Here is a 12,162-nt window from a genome sequence, read left to right as displayed (position 1 = left end):
ACACCAGTTAGTCCTAAAGCTTTCTTAGTTGTGCCCACTCTCCTGCAGAGCCGCTATTCCCCATGGTCCTTACGGAGTCCCAGCATCCACTACGGACTACGAGAAATAGATTTACCGGTGAGTAAAATCTTATTTTATATGGCGCCACAAGGGTTCCGCAGCGCCCAATTACATAGTACATAAATAATCAAACAGGAAAACAGCAACTTACAGTTGATGACAGTATAGGACAAGTACAGGGTAAATAAACATAGTTACATCAGCAGACGACACTGGAATAAGTATCAGGTGGCAGAAGACTGCTGGAGTTGATGCAGTTGAAGATTATTAAAGTAAGAAAGGGTAAGCACATGAGGGAAGAGGGCCCTGCTCGTGAGAGCTTACATTCTAGAGGGGAGGGGTAGACAGACAGGGGTGACACAGATGGGGTACATAGAGAGCGTAGAACAGAGGGTTAGGATGAGATTTGGCTGGGTTTGGTGAAGAAGTGGGTCTTGAGAGCCCGTTTGAAGTTTTGTAGAGAGGTGGAGAGTCTGAGGGGGAGAGGTAGGGAATTCCAGAAAAGTGGCGCAGCACGTGAAAAATCTTGGAGGTAGGAGTGGGAGGAGGTAATCCGTAGGCAGGAGAGTCGGCGTGCATTAGCAGAGCGAATAGGACGGGTGGGAGTGTAAAGGGAGATAAGGTCAGAGATGTAGATGGGAGAGGAGTGGGTGAGGGCTTTGTAAGCGAGTGTGAGAAGCTTGAAATGGATTCTGAAAGGGAAGGGGAGCCAGTGAAGGTCTAGTAAGGGAGGAGAGGTGGACGTAGTGCGTTTGGTGAGGAAGATGAGCCGGGCAGCAGCATTGAGGATAGATTGGAGTGGAGATAGGTGTTTGTCAGGAATGCCAGTCAGGAGGAGATTACAGTAATCCAGTCTGGAGATGACCAGTGAGTGGATAAGAGTCTTAGTAGCATCCTGGGTCAGAAAGGGTCTGATCCTGGAAATATTTTTTAGATGAAAACGGCAGGTTTGTGAGAGGTGCTGAATGTGTGGTTTGAAGGAGATGGAGGAGTCAAGGATTACTCCAAGACAGCGCACTTGGGGGCTAGAGCAGATAGTAGTGCCATCAATAGATAATGAGATTGTAGGAGGTGAGGTTATGCGGGAGGGAGGAAAGATGATCAGCTCGGTCTTAGCCATGTTAAGTTTAAGAAAGCGCTGGGACATCCAGGATGAGGTAGCAGAGAGACAGTTGGAGATACAAGTGAGGAGAGCAGGGGAGAGGTCTGGAGAGGAAAGATAGATTTGGGTGTCATCAGCATAGAGATGATATTGGAAACCAAAAGAACTAATGAGTTTACCTAGTGAGGATGTATAGAGAGAGAAGAGGAGAGGACCAAGGACAGAACCTTGGGGTACACCTACAGTTAGTGGAAGTGAGGGGGAGGTGGAGTCATGAGAAGAGACAGAGAATGAACGGTCAGAGAGGTAGGAAGACAGCCAAGAGAGGGCAGTGTCGCGCAGACCAATGGAGTGAAGGATTTTCAGTAGGAGAGGATGGTCCACAGTGTCAAAAGCAGCAGAGAGATCAAGTAGAATAAGTAGAGAGTAGTGTCCCTTAGATTTAGCAGCATGGAGGTCATTGCATACTTTTGTAAGGGCAGTTTCAGTGGAGTGGAGAGGACGGAAGTCAGACTGGAATGGGTCAAGTAGTGAGTGTGCGGAAAGAAAGGAAGTAAGGCGGTTGTAGACAATATGCTCAAGGAGTTTGGAGGCAAAAGGGAGGAGAGAGATGGGTCGGTAGTTGGAGAGAGTGTTTGGATCAAGGGTAGGTTTTTTAAGAATAGGAGAGAGGAGTGCATGCTTGAAGGCAGAGGGGACAGTGCCTGATGAAAGGGAGAGATTGAGAAGGTGGGAAAGATGGGAACAAGCAGAAGGAGAGAGGTAGCAGAGGAGGCGGGAGGGGATAGGGTCAAGTGGGGAGGTGGTGAGGGGACAGGAACGAATGAGGGCCGTGACTTCCTCTCCAGTTGCATGGGAGAAAGAGGTCAGTGTAGGTGGGAGGGATGGGGAGGTGTGGTAAGGGATGGGGGAAAGCTGGTTACTGATGGTCTGGGGTGATGTGCTGTCCTTACATATGGAGTCCATTTTGGATGTGAAGTAAGTGGCAAAGTCAGGAGCAGAGAGTGAGGAAGGGAGACGAGGTGGAGGTGGGCAGAGGAGTGAGTTGAGAGTGGCAAAGAGGCGCCGGGGGTTGGAAGACTGGGAAGAGATGAGGTTCTTGAAGTATGACTGTTTAGCAAGAGAAAGGGCAGCACTGAAGGATGAAAGCATAAGTTTGAAATGGAGGAAGTCTGCCTTAGAGCGTGATTTCCTCCACTGTCGCTCGGCAGTACGTGAGCATTTTTGTAGATATCTGGTGCATTTGGTGTGCCAGGGTTCAGGTGTTCATCTGCGAGGGTGAATAGTGGTTGGTGGAGCAACAGAGTCAAGAGCAGAAGTAAGGGATGCATTGTATGTGGAAGTGGCTTGTTCAGGGCATGAGAGAATAGGAGAGAAGTGAGTCAAACAGGGAGGAAAGGAATGTGGTGTCAATAGCCTCAATGTTACGCTTAGTGATGGTAGCCTTAGGAGGTAGAGATGGGGAAGTCGAGAGAGATAGGTTAAAGGAGAGCATGTGGTGGTCAGAGAGGGGAAATGGGGAATTGGAAAAATCAGAAATATCACAGCGGTGAGTGAAGACCAGATCCAGTGAACTCCCATTCACATGGGAGGGTGAGGAGGTCCACTGGGAGAGACCAAGTGAAGAGGTGAGGTTAAGGAATTTAGACCTGAAGCCCCAGCCCCAGGGCGCCATTTCCCACAAATGTTTCCACCCTGGAGCTGCATATCTGTCTCTCCCTCACTCCCTGTCAGTGTCTGGGCGCCATTATCCCTCAGCTTCACTGTTCCTGGGACTGCTTGGGCAAATCCTCCTATGTAAAGCCGCCTGGTTGTCAGCGCTGTGACTTTACATGACACTTAAGTATTCTACATGTCAATTAGACAGTGCTAGTTAAGAGAGTGCATTTAGTCAGGGTTTTCTAGTACAATTACCCTGTGATATACATCCAGTTCTTACTGTGTACTGTTATATCTATTGACTATATAGCTGTGTAAGCTAGTCCAGTGCAGTATTATTGTTAGTAATAACCTTTGCATTGTACAAGCTGACTATCTGTGTGTGCATTAGATAGCTGAGTGGTGTCTATTTCGTGTCTTTCACTCAACTTGCTATCCCTATATTCTATAACCTGAGGGGGCTTGGTGCGTCAGGTTTTATATTGATATAGGATTTTCACAAAGATATACTTTAATACGTATTTTTCTCTGTGATTTAGTCACCATATCTCTACTTTATCTCTGCTAGTGCTGACTACACTGCCCAGGGGTTTGGGTAAGAGGTATTGTGCTGCTGCCAATTGTACTGTTACCTGATACTGCAAGTTATATTATGTCTGCTTCTGAGGGTAACGGTTCTGGGGCTGAACACACTGCCAGTGTTGCTGAAGACACAGATCCCTATGAGAAAAATATAGCAGCTGTGGGATCTGGTTCTGGGGGCTCCTTGCTCCCCAGTGGGACTGTATCAATGGAGGTACATAATGACCCACCGTGGGCCGCTATTTCCACACTTCTACATACGCTAGTTAATAAACTAACACCCCCAATGCTAGTACAACCGTATGTGGTCCCTGCAGCTAACCCGCCGTGGATGGACGATTTATCTGCTCAATTGAAGTTGAACCAGTCCCTGACTACTAAAAAGTCGGACCATCGCTCGCCTAAGCCCAAGGGGTCCTCTAAGCGAGCTCTTGTCTCCTCACAATCCACTGCTGTCACTGACACCTCGTCTGATGAAGACTGCACTTACACTGACCCCACAGGTTCTGACTCAGATACTGCTGATGGGGAGGGTATTTCACATGTGGATGTTCCTGATCTTTTGGAGGCTATTAAGTTAAAACTACAGATTACGGATGATCCCGAGCCATTCGTCCCTCCTAAGAAACCAGATAGGTTCAAGCGTCAGAAGGTGGTTAAACAAGTTTTACCTCACTCTAATAACTTAATTGATATACGTCAGGAACCCTGGGAAAACCCGGGTACGAAGTTTGTGCCTCAAAAGAAGATGCTGGCTCGCTATCCCCTCGCACTAGAGCTGTCTAAGAATTGGGAAACTCCTCCTCCAGTAGACTCACATGTGGCTAGGATGGTGGTTTCCTCAGCTCTACCTGTCACTACCGTCACGTCTCTAAAAGAGCCTATGGATAAACGTGTGGATGGTTGTCTTAAAGCGATTTACACCCTCACGGGTGCTGCACAAAGGCCCACTATTGCAGCAACATGGGCTGTAGAGGCTATTGAAGCATGGGCCTTGGAGTTAGAAGCTGAAATCTCTTCTGACCATGCTAGACAATGCTTGTCGTATATTGTCAAAGCTTCTCACTATATTAAAGAGGCGGCTTCTGATGCCGGTATCCTAGCAGCCAAGGCCTCTACTACATCAGTCCTGGCTCGCCGGATATTGTGGCTGAGATCCTGGTCTGTGGATCTGGACTCTAGAAAAACCCTGGAGGTACTCTCTTTCAAGGGAGATATTCTGTTTGGGGAGGACTTAAATAAGATAGTGGCTGACTTGGCTACTGCCAAAACTGCCTGTCTGCCAAGTACCGCTCCTTCTGTGTCGAAGGCTAAAGGTACGTCCTTTCACCCCTTTCATCCTTCAGGTAAAGCAAAAGGTCAGGCATACAACAAGCAGGCCCGCACATCTAAACCTGGTAAGCCAAAGCCCAAAAGAGCCTGGGCGGCCTGTCAGCAAGCTTCCAAGACCGATAAGCCTGCTGCATGACAGGGCGGGCCTCCCCCTGGGGGATCCCAGGGTGGGGGGCCGGCTTCTAGGGTATACCCAGGAATGGTTGAAGACCACTTCAGATGCCTGGGTACGGGAAGTCGTCACTCGAGGTTACGCCATAGCCTTCAAAAACCGACCCCCTCATCGATTTTGCCAGACAGACGTCCCGTTGGACCAGACAAAGGCAAACACTTTGCATTCAGTGGTACAGACCCTCCTGGATACAGGAGTCATAGTACAGGTGCCTCTTGCGCAAAGGGGCCAACGGTACTATTCTCCGCTGTTTCTAGTCCCGAAGCCGAATTAGTCCTCCCGGCCCATTCTCAACCTCAAGGCATTGAACAGGTTTTTGAAGGTTTCCAAGTTCCGTATGGAAACCCTTCGCACTATAGTTCTGGCCTTGGAACCTGGGGACTACATGGTCTCCCTGGACATACAGGATGCTTACCTGCATATTCCTATAGCAGCGTCACATCAGCAATACCTGAGGTTTGCTATTGGCAACCTCCATTACCAGTTTCGGGCGTTACCTTTTGGTTTAACAATGGCTCCGCGAGTCTTCACAAAAGTTATGGCGGTGGTGACGGTGGTACTCCGCCTTCAAGGGGTCAGGATACTGCCGTATCTGGACGACTTGTAAATCCTGGTAAATTCCCCAGAACTTCTCCTACGTCATCTAGATATGACGGTCCGGTTTCTACAAGCCCACGGGTGGCTCATCAACTGGAAGAAATCCTCCCTGATCCCTGCTCAGAGCATGGTGCATCTGGGAGCGCTATTGGACACTCCCAACCAGAGGTTGTTCTTGTGTCAGGAGAAAGTCCTGAAGCTTCAGGACAGGATTCGTTGCTTCCTTTCTCGTCCGCAAGTGTCGATACATTCGGCGATGCAGGTGCTGGGCCTCATGGTATCCGCATTCAACATGGTGGAGTATGCTTAATTCCATTCTCGCCCCCTCCAGAGGCTGATTCTAGCCAAGTGGGACGGCCTGCCTCAGCGGATCAGGTCTCAAATGATCTCATTGACTCCGGAGGTCCGTCTGTCGCTGCTCTGGTGACCCCGGGACCAACAATTGTGCAGGGGCCATCCCTTCTGGATATCCAACTGGGTCCTGTTGACGACAGATGCCAGTCTAAGAGGTTGGGGCGCGGTGCTGGAGCAACACTCCCTTCAGGGTCGGTGGACCAAGGACGAGTCCCTCCTCTCAATCAACATTCTAGAATTGCGGGCGGTCTTCAATGCATTGAACCTAGCCCAGCATTTAATTCAGAACCGTCCTGTTCAAGTGCAGTCGGACAACGCCACCACAGTGGCTTACGTAAATCATCAAGGCGGCACTCGAAGCCGTCTGGCAATGAAGGAAGTCTCACGGATTCTACATTGGGCGGAACGCCATCTACCGGCCATATCGCAATCTTCATTCCGGGAGTCCTGAATTGGGAAGCGGACTTTCTCAGTCGTCAGGACGTACATGCCGGCGAGTGGGGCCTCCATCCAGAAGTGTTTCAACTCCTAGTGGAAAAGTGGGGTCTTCCAGACGTAGATCTGATGGCGTCTCGACACAATCACAAGGTTCCGGTCTTCGGAGCAAGGACAAGGGATCCTCAAGCAGCATTCGTGGATGCGCTGGTGGTGCCATGGAGGTTTCGGCTGCCGTACGTGTTCCCTCCGGTTTCACTCCTGCCCAGGGTAATTCAGAAGTTCAAGCAAGAAAAAGGAATTCTGCTTCTCATAGCTCCAGCGTGGCCCAGACGGCAATGGTTCTCAGACCTGCAAGGCCTATCGTCCAATTCTACTTCCACAACGCTCAGACCTCCTCGTTCAGGGCCCCTCTGTCTACCAGGACCTAGCCCGGCTGTCTTTGACGGCGTGGCTCTAGAAGCTTCCATCTTAAGAGCTAAAGGGTTTTCTGAGGCGGTCATTCAAACTATGTCGCGGGCCCGGAAACCGGCTTCTGCTCAGATTTACTATAGGGTCTAGCATTCTTACTTTGTTTGGTGTGCATCTAACGATTATGACGCTTCCAAGTTTAGTATAGCCAAGTTGTTGGCTTTTCTTCAGCAGGGCCTTGACTTAGGCCTACGTCTGGCCTCCCTCAAGGTTCATATTTCTGCCTTGTCGGTATGGTTTCGGAGAAAAATTGCGACCTTACCTGATGTGCATACCTTTACTCAGGGTGTGTTGCGTATCCAACCTCCCTATGTCCAGCCTGTGGCTCCTTGGGACTTGTCGGTGGTTTTGGAGGCGTTACAAGAGTCTCCTTTTGAACCTCTTGGTTCAGCTGATCTTAAGGTGGTGTTTCTGCTGGCTATTGCTTCAGCTAGAAGAGTGTCGGATTTGGTTGCCTTGTCCTGTAGTTCCCCATATCTGATATTTCATCGTGACCGGGCGGTTCTTAGGACTCGTCCCGGATATTTACCTAAGGTGGTTTCCTCGCTCCACCTTAACCAGGAGATTGTGGTTCCGGCATTTTTCTCCTGATCTGTCTCCCAAAGAGAAGTCTTTGGATGTGGTACGGGCTCTCCGTATCTATGTGAAGAGAACTGCTTCCATTAGGAAATCTGATTCTCTCTTTGTACTGTTTGGATTTCACAAACGGGGCTGGCCTGCTCACAAGCAGACTTTGGCCAGATGGATTAGAATGGTGATTGCACATGCTTATGTGAAGGCTGGTCTATCAGCTCCTGCTCACATTACGGCCCATTCTACTCGGTCCGTTGGACCTTCTTGGGCGGCCCGCGGTGGTGCGACCCTTGAACAATTGTGCAAGGCGGCTATGTGGTCCTCAGTGAACACGTTCATAAGGTTCTATGCCTTCGATACTGCCGCTTCCCAGGATGCTTCCTTGTGCCCGCTACAGTGCGTCCTCTCCCATAAAGAACTGCTTTAGGACATCCCCATGGTCCAATCCTTGTGGAGCCCAGTGTACCCCGCAGCAGAAAACGAGTTTTATGATAAGAACTTACCTTTGTTAAAACACTTTCTGCGAGGTACACTTGGCTCCACAAGGCGCCCCCCCTGACGCACTTAGCTTCTTTGGGTTGGTATGGCATTAGCCGCTGACACTTCTCCTGTCGTGAGAGTGTGGTGTATGTGGCTACTAACCGTTGTCGTCTCTTATCCTGCTACTGCATTGGGCTGGTTAACTCAAAATTGAGCTCCTGTGCAGGGAGGCGGGGTTATAGAGGAGGCGGCGCTGTGCATTCTGGGAACAGTCAAAGCTTTGAGCCTGTTGGTGCCTGGGATAAAGATCCTACTCTACACCCCAATGTCTATCCTTGTGGAACCCAGTGTACCTCGCAGAAAGATTTTTAACAAAGGTAAGTTCTTACCATAAAACTCGTTATTTGTTATATGATCTATAAGACCCAGGCCTGAACCACGTGGATGCTGGAACAGTGATCCCCTTATTAACGTGCTGTAATCCATTGATTGGCGGTATTCTCCATAGGGAATTATACCATTTATTAGTCCAGCACATCCAGATTTGTCATATGCAGCGCTGGGACAGGCCGGCTGCACCCAGGCCCCTCAGTCCCTTCTTCCTGTTGTGCTCCCTCCTCTGTGCGTGGAGAGGAATTGCTGCTGCAGGCGGGGGAGAGGTGGCCCAGTGGCTGCTGGGAGTTGTAGTTAATGCCACGATTCTTTCCCCCAGCTAGATCTGCACAAAGCCAGGATACTGCAGCTGGGATGGACAGTGGCTCCTCCATAAAGTGATAAAATATAAAAAATCTGTTTTATAGTGTAATATCCCTAACGCCTGGAGATGATCTTGTTAATGTGCCCCTCCCTCTATTCGCAGAGCTCCTGTCACGCACAGCCCTGACAACTGGTGGATTACACTCATTTGTGGTTTTAGAAAACAATGTACGCTTTAGTGCGGTATGAGTATGGCGCTGCTCGTCAGATATGAGGTCAGCGACACGCTGGGGGCCCGATGCTTCTCTAACTGATATTCACAGTCTGACCTCATCACAACTTGTTTCTTGTTTTTCAGATCACTGTCTATAATGGATGGGCTCTTGCACTATATTAATGCTTCTTGCCCGTTCCGGGGGTTATCTCATTCTGAAACTATTCAGGTCTGTCTTCCAATACTTTGCCTCAAAATGGACTATTCCTGAGCCCCACAGTTCTGGAAATAGACCGATCCAAAGACATTCTCACAGTTATGGAAATGGACCAAACGAGAGACTTATTCATATAGTTCTGGAAATTGACCCATCCAGATACATATTCTCCTACAGTTCTGGAAATGGACTGATCCAGAGATCTATCCCCGCAGTTCTGGAAATGGACTGATCCAGAGATCTATCCCCGCAGTTCTGGAAATGGACTGATCCAGAGATCTATCCCCGCAGTTCTGGAAATGGACTGATCCAGAGATCTATCCCCGCAGTTCTGGAAATGGACTGATCCAGAGATCTATCCCCGCAGTTCTGGAAATGGACTGATCCAGAGATCTATCCCCGCAGTTCTGGAAATGGACTGATTCAGAGATCTATCCCCGCAGTTCTGGAAATGGACTGATTCAGAGATCTATCCCCGCAGTTCTGGAAATGGACTGATCCAGAGATCTATCCCCGCAGTTCTGGAAATGAACTGATTCAGAGATCTATTCCCGCAGTTCTGGAAATGGACCAACTCCAGAAGCATCCCTACTCATTTGGAAATGGTCTGGTCCATCGCTGTAAATGTACTAGATTCCATAATATTCCCCAGGTTTGGAGCCTGTGATATCCTAACAGATTAATGAATGAGTTCCGTTTTCCTACAGGCTGTAAGATAGGCTTAGGTGTAAATATTAGTAGCCTGCGAACTGCAGACATTGGTGGGTTCACAGGGAATTTGCCGATAAGTTAAAGTAACAAAAGCCTAAACCAGGTTGGCTTTGCTCTTTTAAATCTTGAAGCAGTCTCTCCAGGAACCCACCAATGTCTGCAATTCGCAGACTATTACATTCACCCCTAAGCCTGTGAGGGATTTATCTCATGATACCCTAGAGTTGTTTGTATTATTTCAGGGTTATCATATGTCCAGCACATTCAAATCTACATCTTCAAAAGCCACAATTTAGAGGAATTTCCCTACAAGCCAAGAGTGTGTCCCTACAGGCCTGGAGATGGGCGATTGCTGTGGTTGTGTCCCTACAGGCCTGGAGATGGACTATCCTGGTTGTGGTGTCCCTACAGGCCTGGAGATGAGCAATCCAGGTGGTGGTGTCCCTATAGGCCTGGAGATGAGCTAACCAGGTGGTGGTGTCCCTACAGGCCTGGGGATGAGCTATCCAGGTGGTGGTGTCCCTACAAGCCTGGAGATGAGCTATCCAGGTTGTGTTGTCCCCACAGGCCTGGAGATGAGCTATCCAGGTTGTGTTGTCCCCACAGTCCTGGAGATGAGCTATCCAGGTGGTGGTGTCCCCACAGGCCTGGAGATGAGCTATCCAGGTGGTGGTGTCCCCACAGGCCTGGAGATGAGCTATCAAGGTGGTGGTGTCCCCACAGGCCTGGAGATGAGCTATCCAGGTGGTGGTGTCCTCACAGGCCTGGAGATGAGCTATCCAGGTGGTGGTGTCCTCACAGGCCTGGAGATGAGCTATCCAGGTGGTGGTGTCCCCACAGGCCTGGAGATGAGCTATCCAGGTGGTGGTGTCCCCACAAGCCTGGAGATGGGCTATCACTATGGTGGTGTCCCCACAGGCCTGGAGATGGGCTATCCTGGTGGTAGTGCCCCCACAGGCCTGGAGATGGACTATCCTGGTTGTGGTGTCCCCGCAGGCCTGGAGATGAGCTATCCAGGTGGTGGTGTCCCCACAGGCCTGGAGCTGAGCTATCCAGGTGGTGGTGTCCCTACAGGCCTGAGGACGAGCTATCCAGGTGGTGGTGTCCCTACAGGCCTGGAGATGAGCTATCCAGGTGGTGGTGTCCCTACAGGCCTGGGGATGAGCTATCCAGGTGGTGGTGTCCCTACAGGGCTGGAGATGAGCTATCCAGGTGGTGGTGTCCTTACAGGCCTGGAGATGAGCTATTCTGGTGGTGGTGTCCCCACAGGCCTGGAGATGGACTATCCTGGTGGTGGCGGCAGCGTCTCTACAGGCCTGGGGATGGGTTACCCTGGTGGTGGTGGTGTCCCTACAGGCCTGAAGATGGGCTATCCTGGTGGTGATGTCCATACAGACCTGGAGATGGACTGTATTGGTGCTGGTGCCTCTACAGGCCTGGACATCCGTTAGCTGCGTAAAGAAGCAAACCCAGTGACTGACCAGACAGTGATTGTTTTGTTTATCTTGAAGTTAAAGGCTGATGCGTTTCTCCACTTAAACAGGAATTATTATTATTTTTTTGTTGCAATAACTACAATTTGTTGAAATATTTAATTTAACAGTGGCGAAATTGTGCTGTTTCATCCGGTTGTATCTAAGTATCTCTTGGAGATTTATGGCATATTTAGATATTATTTCTATGTCTATATATGATATATAGTAAATGTTAGCACCATTGTTCTGTTATGTTTATGTAATTCTTGTCTTCAGCTGATTCTGAGAGGTGTTATTACTGCGGCCAGCCTACAAGGAGACCCCCGATACACCGCCACAGATAACACATTATAGTGCCTCCCTAATCTCCGTGTATGTGTACATCACCACCTGCATTCAAAAGCCTTTTTGTTGTCTGTTTTTATTGACGTAAATGTTCTTTTTGCGATGGAGGTGCCCCTCGAATCTTATCAGACGTGCTCCTTGGTGCTAGTACCACAGGTTAAGTACATAGGAGAGGATCTGGGAAGAGGATAGCCCAAGCTGCGCACTCCGAGTCTTTTTGAACCACTCATCAAGGGACAATATGGGATTATACATGAAATAATACGATTATGGGGGGAGGCAAGTGGGTTTGGGCCGAGCCTCTTTAATGTAGGGAGCTATACTAGTAACTGCAGATTCCTAAGCACAAACTCCAGACTATATTTTCAGAATCCGCTTTATTGGCCAGGTAGACTTGCGTATACTAGGAATTTGTCTTTGGTTTGCTATACAACAGCTGAGTAGGTGACAGATAAGCAGATGGTGGTGGGGGGGGGGGGGGGGGAGTAAAGTCATATAGATAGGTATAGTGTTCACTCTAGGAGTGAAAAGGGGCAGGGCGCCGGACTCCAGGGGCACATGCTACTATAGAGAGCGTCTGTGGCCGGCGACGTCACTGTTGGGGGCGTGCCCAGCACCTCCGTCGGTGCTGGGCTTCCCCCAGCCCTCTCCCAATGCGTGAATGGATGCCGCGCGCATGCACACGGC

At 49.6% G+C, this 12,162-nt stretch overlaps 1 protein-coding gene across 3 annotated transcripts in view; it reads left to right on the top strand.

The window, feature by feature from the left end:
• LOC134908814 (putative nuclease HARBI1) overlaps positions 1–11,535 on the top strand; it is a 105,195-nt gene extending 93,660 nt beyond the window's left edge. The window contains exons 4-5 of one of the 3 annotated variants that reach the window (XM_063914944.1): positions 8,677–8,741; positions 8,872–11,535. The gene's annotated coding sequence lies outside the window, so the exon portion shown is untranslated. Of the gene's footprint in view, positions 1–8,676; positions 8,789–8,871 lie in introns of all 3 variants that reach the window. The other 2 variants (XM_063914943.1, XM_063914942.1) reach the window with 2 other exon arrangements.
• The last annotated feature ends 627 nt before the right edge of the window (positions 11,536–12,162 follow it).

The sequence above is a fragment of the Pseudophryne corroboree genome, chromosome 4, assembly GCF_028390025.1.
Source record: "Pseudophryne corroboree isolate aPseCor3 chromosome 4, aPseCor3.hap2, whole genome shotgun sequence".
NCBI classification, from domain to species: Eukaryota; Metazoa; Chordata; class Amphibia; order Anura; family Myobatrachidae; genus Pseudophryne; species Pseudophryne corroboree.
This window is presented reverse-complemented; position numbering and strand designations above follow the sequence as displayed.